Genomic DNA, 12,375 nt, shown 5'->3' on the forward strand with positions numbered 1-12,375 from the left:
AGTCTTGATTGTCGAATTGTTTACCATTATCAACTGTCAACTCTTAAGGGACTTTGAATCGACAAACAATGTTCTGCCAGAAGAACTTCTGCGCTATCTTCGACGTTATTGTTGACACGGCTCTTGCTTCGATCCACTTCATGAAGTACTCGACTGCGATGAAGGTGAATTTTAAGTGCCTTGCACTGTTGGCAGTGGTCCAACAATGTCGAGTCCCCAACACTATAGTGGTCAGGTGTGTGCGATGAGCTTTGTGAACTACGAAGGGGCGCCTATTCGAGGTGAGAATTTTTGGCATGCTTTGCACGAACGGGTCACACTGTTGGCAGCACACACGATGGCTGGCCAGTAGAAACCTTGGTGCATGACCTTAGCAGCAAGAGCTCTAGGTCCCGAATGTGATTCACATGTTCCTCTGTGGACCTCTCGAAGAAGTTCTATGCCTTCGACTTCAGTTAGCATTTTAACATGAGTTGACTTATTCCCTTTTGTATAGATGACCATCGATCACAGCGAAGTATCTACTTCTGTGTTTTAACCTTTTAGTTTCGCTTTGGTCAGAGGATGATAGTGACCTTGAAGGTATAAGGTGATGGGTGCCCGCCAGTCTTTAGTCATTATCAGATTCACGATTCGGTGCTTGTCGAGGTCTTGTGTTATCTACAGGCCTTCAGGGTTTCTTACAGCTGGTGTGTCGATCGTGTGGAAAAACACGTCGGATGGTAAGGATTCGCCTTTCGCTACTGCTTTGGCCAACATGTCAGCTTCTTCATTCGTGTTCCGCTCTATGTGTTGCATGGTGAATCCTTTGAATTGCTTCTCTAGACTTCGTACGACAGAGAGATATTGCATGAGGACTAAGTCTTTGGCAGAGTAGTCCTTTTCGATTTGGCCGGTGACTATCTTAGAGTCAGTCTTGACTATGCACGTTGTCACCCCGAGGGCCCATAGCTTGCGAAGGCCTAGGATGACTGCTTTGTATTCTGCAATATTATTTGTGCATTTGTCTGATTCCAGTGTGAAATGGAGACACGCGGCATATCTGTATTTGAGTCCTGTAGGAGATGTAATAATGGCTGTCGCGCTGGCGCCTGTGGCAAAACCACCCGAATTATTCCAGCTTAAGTGCCTAAGTCACGCCTCACGGTTCGCAACACACTTAAATCGGAATAACCCGTCAGTCCCTCAGATCTAGTCTGATAGAGCCACTTAACCAGGATCAAATTCCACAGTCTCACTCGAAGGTGAGTCACAGAAGAAATACAATAAAACAGAAAACCTCAAATTAAGTGCTGAATTATTACATAGATCGGAGTTTTTGAGTAGCAAATGAGAGTTCACAAAATAAAATGCAGCGGATAATTGATGTCGTCGGTATCGAGGAAATGGGCAAGGCCTAGCCCACTACTCCTCGTGCTCCTATCCTGCCGGAGCAGCATCCCACTCGACCGTCCAACCCGGTGGCAGGGTGGTAGGCCAAGTCACGCCATGAACCATTTCCTGAATGGTATCTGCAAAAATTATGCCACAAGCAAGGCTGAGTATACTAATACTCAGCTAGACTTAACCGGTGTGAGGAGTCTACTCCTCTACCTCTAGACTATGCAGTTGTTTGGCTGAGGGGTTTGGTTTGCCAAAAGCACTAGCTGTTTCTAAAATCAATTTTTTTTATCTTTTCAAATTCTAGCATCATTATCTTAGCTAGGTTTGCTCCTTCTAAGCATACATGGTAACAAGCATTTAGTTCAATCAACAAATTGTCTCATGTAACCTCATTGCACTTCTTACTCGATGCAGTACAAGGGGTCAAGCAGTCTCATTAGCTGCGAGAAGCAGACGATTCGAATCGAGTTTTAACCTTGCAAGGTAAACCTAAACACACGGCATGTCAGGGTACTCCGACCCCACACATGACAACCGTCCCCATTGATTCCCTGTTCGCGTCCAGGCCTCACCGCCTTGGCATACAATGCTCCACTGACCCCGGCTGCCGCCGTGCAGTGACCGCACTTGTACCCACCATAGCTAGCATGGGAGACCCAGTCTCAGGTCGCATGAGGGATAAAGTCCGCGCCCGGCTTCACTCAGGTACTAGGTTTACCGGTTACCATTTTTCTCGGCATGTGCTTAGTATGTTCAAAAGCTTGACTCAGGTATCCACACATTAATCCTTAATTCCTTTTTCCCGTCTCATGGTCAAGGCATCCTCCCTAGATCCAAGTCCATAGACTAACATAGATCTCGTTATCAAGATGAATACAATCAATTCCTGACCTCGCGCGAGTGCTAAAAAAATCACTCGACTTCTATCGAGATCCTGATTAGCAAGCAGCTACTCGACCTAGCATACTAGTATTCATCTCAAAAGGAATCCTAAGTTCATGCAACTAGAGGTTTCAAGCAACTCCTACACTTAAGTGCACATTACAATCCTACAAGCATTATGTGTAGTAAAGTAGCATATAATAATATGGTTATGCATATAAACCGGGGCTTGCCTTCAATAGCTGGGGCTGCGGGGAGATCCTCGATAGCAGTCTCGGAAGCTTGCTCCTGGTCCTCCTCTTGGACAGTTCCTTGCTCGGGGATGAGCACGTACTCTCCATCGGCGAGATTACAATCTAATGAATGCAATGCGTAAGATATATGCATGATATGATATGTGCTTTAGAAGTCTCAACTTCATGATCTACTTGAGTTAGATAGAGTTAAACCTTACTTATGTGAGACTTTTGGGTGGTATACTTGGTAAATTGGGTCAAACTTAGCTAAGGTAAGTGGTAGGTTTTATTTTGGGGTTCCACTGAATTCTTTTTAAGCCTTAGTGAGTTTTGATAAGAATTCAAGTTGGACTTATTGGAGTGAGGTTTATTTCTTCTTTCTTTTTCTTTATTCTCTTTAAGTTTTTGGAGTGGATTTGAACTACAAGTTTCTTTAATAAAATTCCAAAAATCCTGTAAAAATTACAGTGGCTTATTACTGGTGTATAATTCTCTGTCTCAAAATTTAGGGATCAGAAAGTGAATAGTTTTCTCTGGACAAAATTACCAAGTTTTAGGGCAGAAGGGGTGCTTTGATCTACAACTATTAGTTAACAGTAGGTAATTCTCTAAAACTTATTTTTGCTGGCTTTTAGGTGCTATAACATGACTTGACACAAATTTCTAGTCATTAATACCTATTAGTTATTTTACTAGGGTTTTCTCAAGTTTCTAGCCAAAGGGGTGCTTTCTACTACCACTATATTTGAAAAATATCAAATAACAGATTTCTGATTTTTCTTAGCTTCTATTTTGCGCAAGAGCAATCATTCTGAAGTTTGGCATTTTTTTGCTTAAGGGAAGGGGTGGTATGCATTACTTGGATTAAATAGCTTTTCTTATAAAATATGGGCAATAGGTATTATTTTACATCTTTTTAATGGGTTTGCATTTTTATCTGGTGGCTTATCTCATCATTGACTTAGCAAAATTTTGGTTGCCCATTATTGCATTATTATGGGTTATTCATGATTTATTTGGAAAATGCCTCATTATCATATTATATTTGTTTACCCTACTTAAAATGATGGGCTGAGGTGTTCATTATTTTTGCAGTGGGGTTCTGGTGGTTATAAGTCCACTGGATTTTTATCATCAATTTTGGGCCTAGTTTTGTAATTCTAATAATTGATTTCTAGTTGGAATAATGCTAAATAAAACATTTTACTTTAAAACTGATCTGGACTAAAGGTTCCTTTATTTTTCCTAGGTTCTCTGTTACTTAAGCAAACTAGGAAAAATAATTTCACTCATTGTTCATTAATTTCTAATGCCTTTCTGATTTTCCTAAGTTTTGGGCAAAATAGCTTTAAATGGATATCTACACTATATTTTTCAATACTGGGGTTCCTACTATTTTTAAACAATGTCTAAATGAGGTTTGAATACCTACAAATTTTATTAGGTTCGGCACAGAAGCAAAACTAATTTTGCTTAATTAAACAAGGTTTGGTCAGTTTCTATTTTTAATTTTAAACTCTAAAAATTAGAACAGAAAGCATAGGGTTTATTATTATTAAATGATAGTTCATAATATTTAGGATCTAGCAAAATTAGTTTGACAACTTTTGATTAAGAATTCATCAAGTTATGGATTTTCTAAGTTCTCTGGTTATTTAAAAAGATTAACAGAATTGATTAAATGGAAAACTACTTTGCACTGGGGTCCCTAGCGGGTGTTTTAAGTTTTCCTCACGGATCAGTCCCTGGGCTACTATTCACATGAGTCACTGACATTGCAGAAAACCCCCCGGGTTCTTCTAATCCTAACCCGAGGTCCTTCTCCCAACTTAAACAGTAACCGCGGCGGAAGAAAGGGCGGAGGGGCTTACCGGCGGTGAGATTGCTTCGGTGAGGTGGTCGAGGACGTAGGGGAGGTCTCGGAGATCACAGCGATGTGCGGGTCGCCGTCGGGGATGGTCGGAGTCAGCCGGTCCACGTGCGCAGACGGAGATGCTCGTCGGCGGCGAGGAGTCCGGCCTACTCACGGCGTGATAGTTCAATTGAACGGGTCAGAGAGCTTCACGGGATGCTAGGGAAGATGTGGGTGCAAGGAATTAGACGAAGACTCACTGGTTAGCTCGGTCCACGCGCGGCAACGGAAGACCGAAGTCCGGCGAGGGTGAAACTGCTTCTCCGGTGAGGCAATGCCTCGGCTCAAGCTTGGAGAAGCTTCATGGCTTCACTGGGAAGCGATCTAGGGGCTTGGGTGAGGCTGGAGTTCAACAGAAAGGGGTGGCCACGATGGCCGAGCCTGGGTAGGGATGGCGGGCGGCGGTGCTCGCTTTTCACGGCGAACTCTGGTGATCTGTGGCTCGGGCGAGGCTCGGGGTGTGCGGTGCCAACGGCTAAGGCCTCTTGGACGCATTTATAGGCGAGGGCACGGCACAGGCGCGCAGGGTGGGGCGACCACGCGCGGGGCGCGCGCTGCCGCGGCCAGTCCGCGCTCGGCCGGTCAGGCAAGCGATCGAACACGTGGCTTTTTGCTTCTGCCCGAGTTCAAGCGCCCATAGGTTGAAGATCTTCACGAATTTGGGCATGATCGCTGCACAAGATTTGCTCCCCCGACAGAGCTTTGTCGTTTGTGTGTGGAAGTCGAGCGGTTTGGGGCAGTGTACAGAGAGCTGTCGTGTCACAAAGGTGGCAGTGTCACAAGGTGAGTCTCGAGGTAAAACTGCGCCAAAACCGTGTCAAATGAAATTGGTTTGAGTTCAAACTTTTCCAAGGCATGTTCAACGGAATTTGGCACAACTTTGATGTTTGGACTTGTTTGATTTGAGTTTTGAAAAATAGAGAACAAGATTGATCTTTGGGAGGGGGCTGAAATTCAGATTTCTGAATTTCTGAATTTCCCCCAAGTGCATTAGTTTAGGGGCTGTTTTGGGGATTTTAAAAAGTTCAAAAGGCAAAACTTCCTTACTATGCTTTGTTAGTTAATCAGTGAACTAAAACTTTGTAATTTGGTTTTCTCCAAAATTTGTATTTTTCTCCCAAGGGTTTCTCCCATTTACCCTTTATGCTTAAATGGTTCACTTAGGATTAACTAGGGTTTAAGAGTTTTCCTTCCTTAGAATTCATGAAAACTTTAAGGAGGGTTTAAGTAGACTTCAACATAATTCTTTGTTCTCATTTTTAATGTTTATCCTTTCATTGAGATTGCATGTGATCATGGGTTGGGGTTAGCTTAAGGAAGAACCCTAAGTGACACTGGGGTGTCACAGCCTTCCCCCCTTAAAGGAATCTCGTCCCGAGATTCGGGCCAGAGTCCTCCCAGGGTGAAGCGAAGGGTGAGACTTATAGGAAGTGGGTGCTTATTGTTATTATTAGAGCAAACTGCTCTTCGAATGTCATTCTCTTTGCAACTTCAGAAGGAAGCCATTTTTAAGTTTTGTTTCATGATTACTTCATTATGATTTAAGATCATATTTTTGAAAATTAGATTCGAAGGGCAGGAGGAGGGGTTGGGGGTGTGATTACGTACCAGCTTCCTTAGGTAGGCAATCGGGGAAGTTGGATCTCAAGAATTCCTTGGTTTCCCAAGTAGCTTCTTCCTCTAAGTGATTACTCCACTGGACCTTGTACATCTTGATCGATTTAGCCCGAGTTGATCTTTCTTTGCAATCCAGAATCTTGGATGGGTACTCTTGGTACGATAGATCTGGCTCTATCTCCAATTCTGGCTCTGCTATGATCTCGGTCGGCAATCGAACACACTTCTTCAACTGAGATACATGGAACACACTGTGAATGGCAGACATTTTTGAAGGTAACTTCAACTTATATGCCACGGGTCCACATGCTTCTATGATCTCATAAGGTCCAATGTAACGAGGGGCTAGCTTGCCTTTGATCCCAAACCTCTGCACTCCCTTGGTGGGTGATACCTTGAGGTATACAAAATCTCCCACCTCGAACTGGAGAGGTTTCCTTCTTCTATCATGGTAACTCTTCTGCCTGTCCTGAGCAGCTTCTAGATTCTTCCTGATTAGTTTGACCTTCCTTTCGGCTTCAGTCACTAATTCAGGTCCAAAAACTCCTCTTTCTCCAGGTTGAGACCAATTGAGTGGTGTCCTGCACCTTCTTCCATAGAGAGCTTCGAAAGGTGCCATCCTTAGGCTGGATTGATAACTGTTGTTATAAGCAAACTCTGCCAAGGAGATGTGCTTATCCCAGTTCTTGCCACAATCGATTGCACAAGCTCTCAGCATATCCTCCAGGATTTGGTTTACCCTTTCTGTCTGACCATCAGTCTGTGGGTGGTAAGGTGAACTTCTGATTAGCTTGGTTCCCAAAGACTCCTGCAGTTGTTCCCAAAATCTGGCAACAAATTGGGCTCCTCGGTCAGAAACAATGGTCCAAGGTAATCTGTGCAAATACACGATCCGGTCAATATACAATTCTGCATACTTTTGAGCCTTGTCAGTGGTGTGCACAGGAAGAAAATGTGCCACTTTCGTTAGTCGGTCCACAATAACCCAAATCGAATCATGATGATGAGAGGTGTTGGGCAGACCCACAATGAAATCCATGCTGATGTCATCCCATTTCCACGAAGGTATAGATAGGGGTTGCAAAGCTCCAGCTGATTTCAAGTGGCTTGCCTTTATCCTCTGACAGGTGTCACATTCTGATACATACTGGGCTATCTCCCTCTTCATTCTGGTCCACCAATACAAAGGCTTCAAATCATGGTACATTTTGGTGCTTCCCGGATGCATAGAGAATTTGGAGAGATGAGCCTCATCCAAGATTTTCCTCTTGAGGTCCTGGTTTTTAGGAATCACCAATCTGCTTTTGAACCATAACACACCCTTTTCATCTTGGCGGAAACAACTATACTTCTCAATCTTCTGATGGAGATTCTTCTTGATAATTTGCACTCCCTTGTCAGTGAGCTGGGCCATGATGATCTGGTCTTGCAAAGCTGGCTCGACAGAAATGTGAGACAAAGAACCAGAAGGAATCTCTTCAATTTGCATCTTGCTCAACTCATCACACAAGGTGTTAATGCGAGAATCCATCAGAATACAATTGCATTGCAACTTCCGACTCAAGGCATCTGCTACCACATTAGCTTTTCCTGGGTGATAATGTACCTCCAGGTCATAGTCCTTGATCAGCTCTAGCCATCTTCTCTACCTCATGTTGAGATCAGCCTGAGTAAAGATGTACTTAAGGCTCTTATGATCAGTGAAGATGTTGCAGTGGGTTCCCATTAAATAGTGCCTCCACATTTTTAATGCATGAACCATTGCTGCCAACTCGAGGTCATGAGTGGGATAATTCTGCTCATGAGGCCTGAGTGCTCTTGAGGCATAAGCGATGACTCGGTTGTCTTGCATTAAGACACAACCTAGTCCAGTGCCAGAGGCATCGCAATACACATCAAAAGGCTTGCTATTGTCGGGTTGCGCTAATACTGGTGCTGTGGTCAGATGCTGCCTTAATGCATGGAAGGCATCTTCGCACTTCTGACTCCAAACAAACTTGGCTTCTTTCTTCAGCAACTCAGTTATAGGCTTCGCAATTCGAGAGAAATCCGGAATAAATCTTCGGTAATAACCAGCTAATCCCAGAAAACTCCGAATTTGACGGACAGTCGTTGGTGGCTTCCAGTTCATCACCTCTTGCACTTTATCAGGATCAACAACTATTCCTGCCTGAGAGATAGTTTGACCCAAGAATTTGATTTCCTTTAGCCAAAAATCAAACTTGGATAACTTGGCATAAAGGTGGTGCTCTCGCAGACGTTGAAGCACTACATGCAAATGCCCGGCATGTTCTTCTTCGTTCTTTGAGTACACCAAAATATCATCGATGAAAACCACTACGAATTTGTCCAATTCAGGCATGAAAACAGAATTCATCAGATACATGAAATATGCTGGTGCATTTGTTAGCCCGAATGACATCACCAGAAATTCATATAGCCCATATCTGGTTGAGAATGCCGTCTTCGGAATATCGCTTGCTCGTATCTTGATTTGATGGTAGCCAGAGCGAAGGTCGATCTTGGAAAACACCTTGGCCCCGACCAACTGGTCAAAAAGAACATCAATACGAGGCAAAGGATACTTGTTCTTGATAGTTACCACATTAAGAGGGCGGTAATCTATACACAGCCTCAAGCTTTCATCCTTCTTCTTCACAAACAGTGCTGGACATCCCCAAGGCGAAGTACTTGGGTGAATAAATCCCTTATCCAGCAACTCTTGCAATTGCTTCTTCAATTCTGCCAACTCAGCGGGTGGCATTCGGTAGGGCCTCTTGGAAATTGGTGCTGTTCCCGGTTGCAACTCGATGGCAAATTCAATATCCCGGTCTGGTGGCATTCCTGGCAATTCATCAGGAAAGACTTCTGCATATTCGCAGACCACTGGGATCTTCTTTAGAGGTAACTCCGTCATAGAGAAAGCACATGACTGAGTAGAACCTTGACTAGGCAGAATTAAGGTGAAGTTCCCATAGAATGGAGAATTAACTTCCACGGTACGGCTGGCTACATCAAGCACAACTTGGTGCAAGGTCATCCAATTAGCTCCTAGAATAATGTCCACATTTTCCAAACCCAACATAAGAAGAGTGGTTTTGACAATGTGGCTCCCTAGTTGAATAGGCACACTTTGGTTTAATTGATTAGTTGAAATTTTACCCCCAGGTGTGACTAGCTATCATAAATGACCCTTTTGAGTGAGAGAATGGCAGTTCACATTTAGCACTGAACTTTTGGCTAATGAAACTATGAGATGCACCAGAATCAAACAAAATTAAGGCAGGTTGATTATAAACCGAAAGGATACCGGTCATGATAGGAGCTCCCTCAGGTACTTCCTCCAGAGTAGTGAAGTTGAGCTTCCCTTGCCTGACTTGTACCTTCTGCTTTCTTCCCTTGTCTTGATTTGGTGCTGGCATCTGCTTCTGCTGGTTCCTGGGACAATTCTTGGCATAGTGGCCCACATTGCCACAAGTGAAACACTTGTTCCCATTGCCCTGGTAGAACTGCTGCTGCTGCGGAGGCTGATTGTTCCTTGGAGCGGGAGCTGGAAAGCGGTTGGGTGCCGGCTGCTGCTGCTGAGGTGGCCTGATCACCCATCTGCCTGCCTGCTGCTGGAAACCCTTGCTCTGATTGTGAGAAACAATCCTGAACCTCTGGGCCTGAGCGGATGGTGCTGCCATTGGTGCCTTTCTCTTCTTCTCTGCCCGGTGAGCTACAATGCAATCCTCCTGGGAGATGGCCAGATTGACCAACTCATTGAAGCTATCAGCCCGGACAGTGTTGAGTCGTTCCCGCAGCTTGGTATTAAGACCCCTGCGGAAGCGGTGTCTCTTCTTTTCATCAGAATCAGCATGGTAACCTGCATACTGGCATAGGTCGTTGAAGGCTTGCGCATACTGCAGTACCGTGCGGGTTCCTTGATTAAGTGCTAGAAACTCATTCAGCTTGCGATCAAGAATGCCAGCTGGGATGTGCTGTCCTCTGAAGGCAGTCTTGAATTCCTCCCAAGATACTTCACGATCAGCGGGGAGCATAGCACGGAAGTGGTCCCACCAAGTCCGAGCAGGGCCGCGAAGCTGCTGTGCGGCGAAGCGAGCCTTGGCTTCATCAGGGCAGTCTCCCGTGAGGAGGGGAAACTTGGACTCGACGACGCGAAGCCACACGTCGGCGTCCAACGGATCCTCTACCTTGGTGAACAATGGTGGCTGCGTGCTCAGAAACTCCTGGTAGGTTGCCATTGCCGGAGGTCGCTGATGCTGGCCTCCACCATGCTGATGAGGGTGGGGCTGGCGCTGCAAGAGCTGTCGCAGAATCTCATTCTGCTGGGCCATTAGCTCCTACACTATGGGAGCTGGAGGAGGTGGCGGTGGAACCTGCTCGTTATGCCCGTGACGCTGCCTAGCTGCCATCTAAAAACAGAGATTGCCGCCATTGTTATCCCAACTCACAGTTTCGAACGAAAAGATATCATCTCAGATGGAAGAAAAATGCCATAATCATAATATTAGGTCCGAAATGAAGATAACATGGTGACAAACATCCCACAGATTTCAAAAGTTCACAGGGTTACATCAATCAGGGGAAAGTACCCGTAAGCCTAGTCCAAAATCTGACATTAACTAAGCTCGCATAGGTTTCTATCCGCCTAAAAGTGTCAAAGTGACTGATCAACCCTGAGCGGTGGAAGCGACACAAGATACGGGTGAAGGGGGCATCGCGGAGGTAGTCCCATGGGCACTAGGGGCTGGTCCTAGCTCCTCGAGAGCCTCTTCTCCCTCGCTTCCGGCTTCATTGGCCTCCATCTCCTGGTGGTGCATGTCCAAGTGGTCATTCGCTTCTTCGAGTTCCCTCTGCACATCGTGGAGCTGGTTCTCCAAGACATCAATGGTGTTGTCTCGGATCTCCACCTGCTGCTCCAAGGTGGCAATGCGCTGGCTCAGCCTTTCCACCTGTAGATCCTTCTCTACCAACTCGGAGGATAAGTCGACCACAAAATCTTCTCGACTGCCGAGAGTGAGCTTGGTGGTTTGAGCGATGTTAGCAAGATGTGCCATAGTGTCGCTCTGAAGGGCCTAAAGGCGGTACAACGCACTCATGCACTGAACCCTCCCAACCAAGTCAGGATACATTGCCCACACATCCTTCACATGGCTCACGCGGTTACACCACATGGGGTCATCCTTCTTCTCAGCAGGGAAGAGTCCCAAGGGGTGCATCACCATTTCCAGGGGATGGTAGCCACAGAAAGTCGTCAGAGTCTTCATGGTTGCTGCTTCAACGGTGTCGTCCGTCCTGAGTTCAATTGCCTCGGAATCAAGAGAACGCCAACCCGGCTGAAGGGGATGAGCCTCCAAAGTCAGCCAGACCCGACAACGAGGTACCCGATGCTCCTCATACAAGTGCACCGTGTACAAAGGGGGCGTAGGGTAGCCAGCGGAGTTAAGCACTTCCCACAAGATGGAAGGAAAGTCATCGCGAGAAAGGAAGTCAGAACTGAAACGAGTGTCTCCTCCACTGGCGGGGGTGGGTGAATTCATCTGCGGAAGGGAATCAAAGGTAAAGATTATGGTGGAAGGAAAAAGAAAAAGAGAGCCCGGATGGTTTTAAAGAAAGTGGGTTAGCTCAAGTTTTTAATTCCTCTTTGTGTTTATAATGCATGCATGCTGGAAGTAACGTTGCCTCTCCAAACAATAGGGTGCTCTTAGGGCATCCTTAAAAATATAAGTACTGGCCCACGGGGCTGTCACACCCGGCTTTAAGGAACAAAGCCAGGTGCATCTCATACATGCGCCAAGAAGACAACATATATAATAACAGAGTGTATAGAGATAAATGTCATAAAACATCAGAGTATTTATTACATAGTGGAAGACTTATTACAAAATAAAAGAATAAACATGAAACGAACTAAGGATCGTTGGCGCCAATGTCAACTGAGAAACGCCACCTAGATCAGATCATACTCCTCGCCTTGTGGCTCCTCCTGAACCACCTGCTCTTCTCCTGTGGGGGGGGTGTGAGACAGCAAGGGTGAGTTCACACATGATCATCGCTCAACAAGTTGTGGGGAATAATGTGACATGAACTCACCAAAGGTGGGAGTTCATGTGATGTGTAAGGCTAATCAATGACAGGGGTTAAAGCTGAGCATTGCTTTTAAGTAGTTGGTCAAAATTTTATTAGCAGTTACTAAATGTAAGTAAATACCAAACCATAAATAATGTAATTGAACAAAATTAATAATAAACCCATGCAATGAAAATGACAAAATTGAATTTAAGTTCCATAATTTAATCATCAGAGAGTCCTGAGCTGCTCATGACCGTGAGCTCGGCTAGT

Source organism: Zea mays, chromosome 5 (assembly GCF_902167145.1).
Source record: "Zea mays cultivar B73 chromosome 5, Zm-B73-REFERENCE-NAM-5.0, whole genome shotgun sequence".
NCBI classification, from domain to species: Eukaryota; Viridiplantae; Streptophyta; class Magnoliopsida; order Poales; family Poaceae; genus Zea; species Zea mays.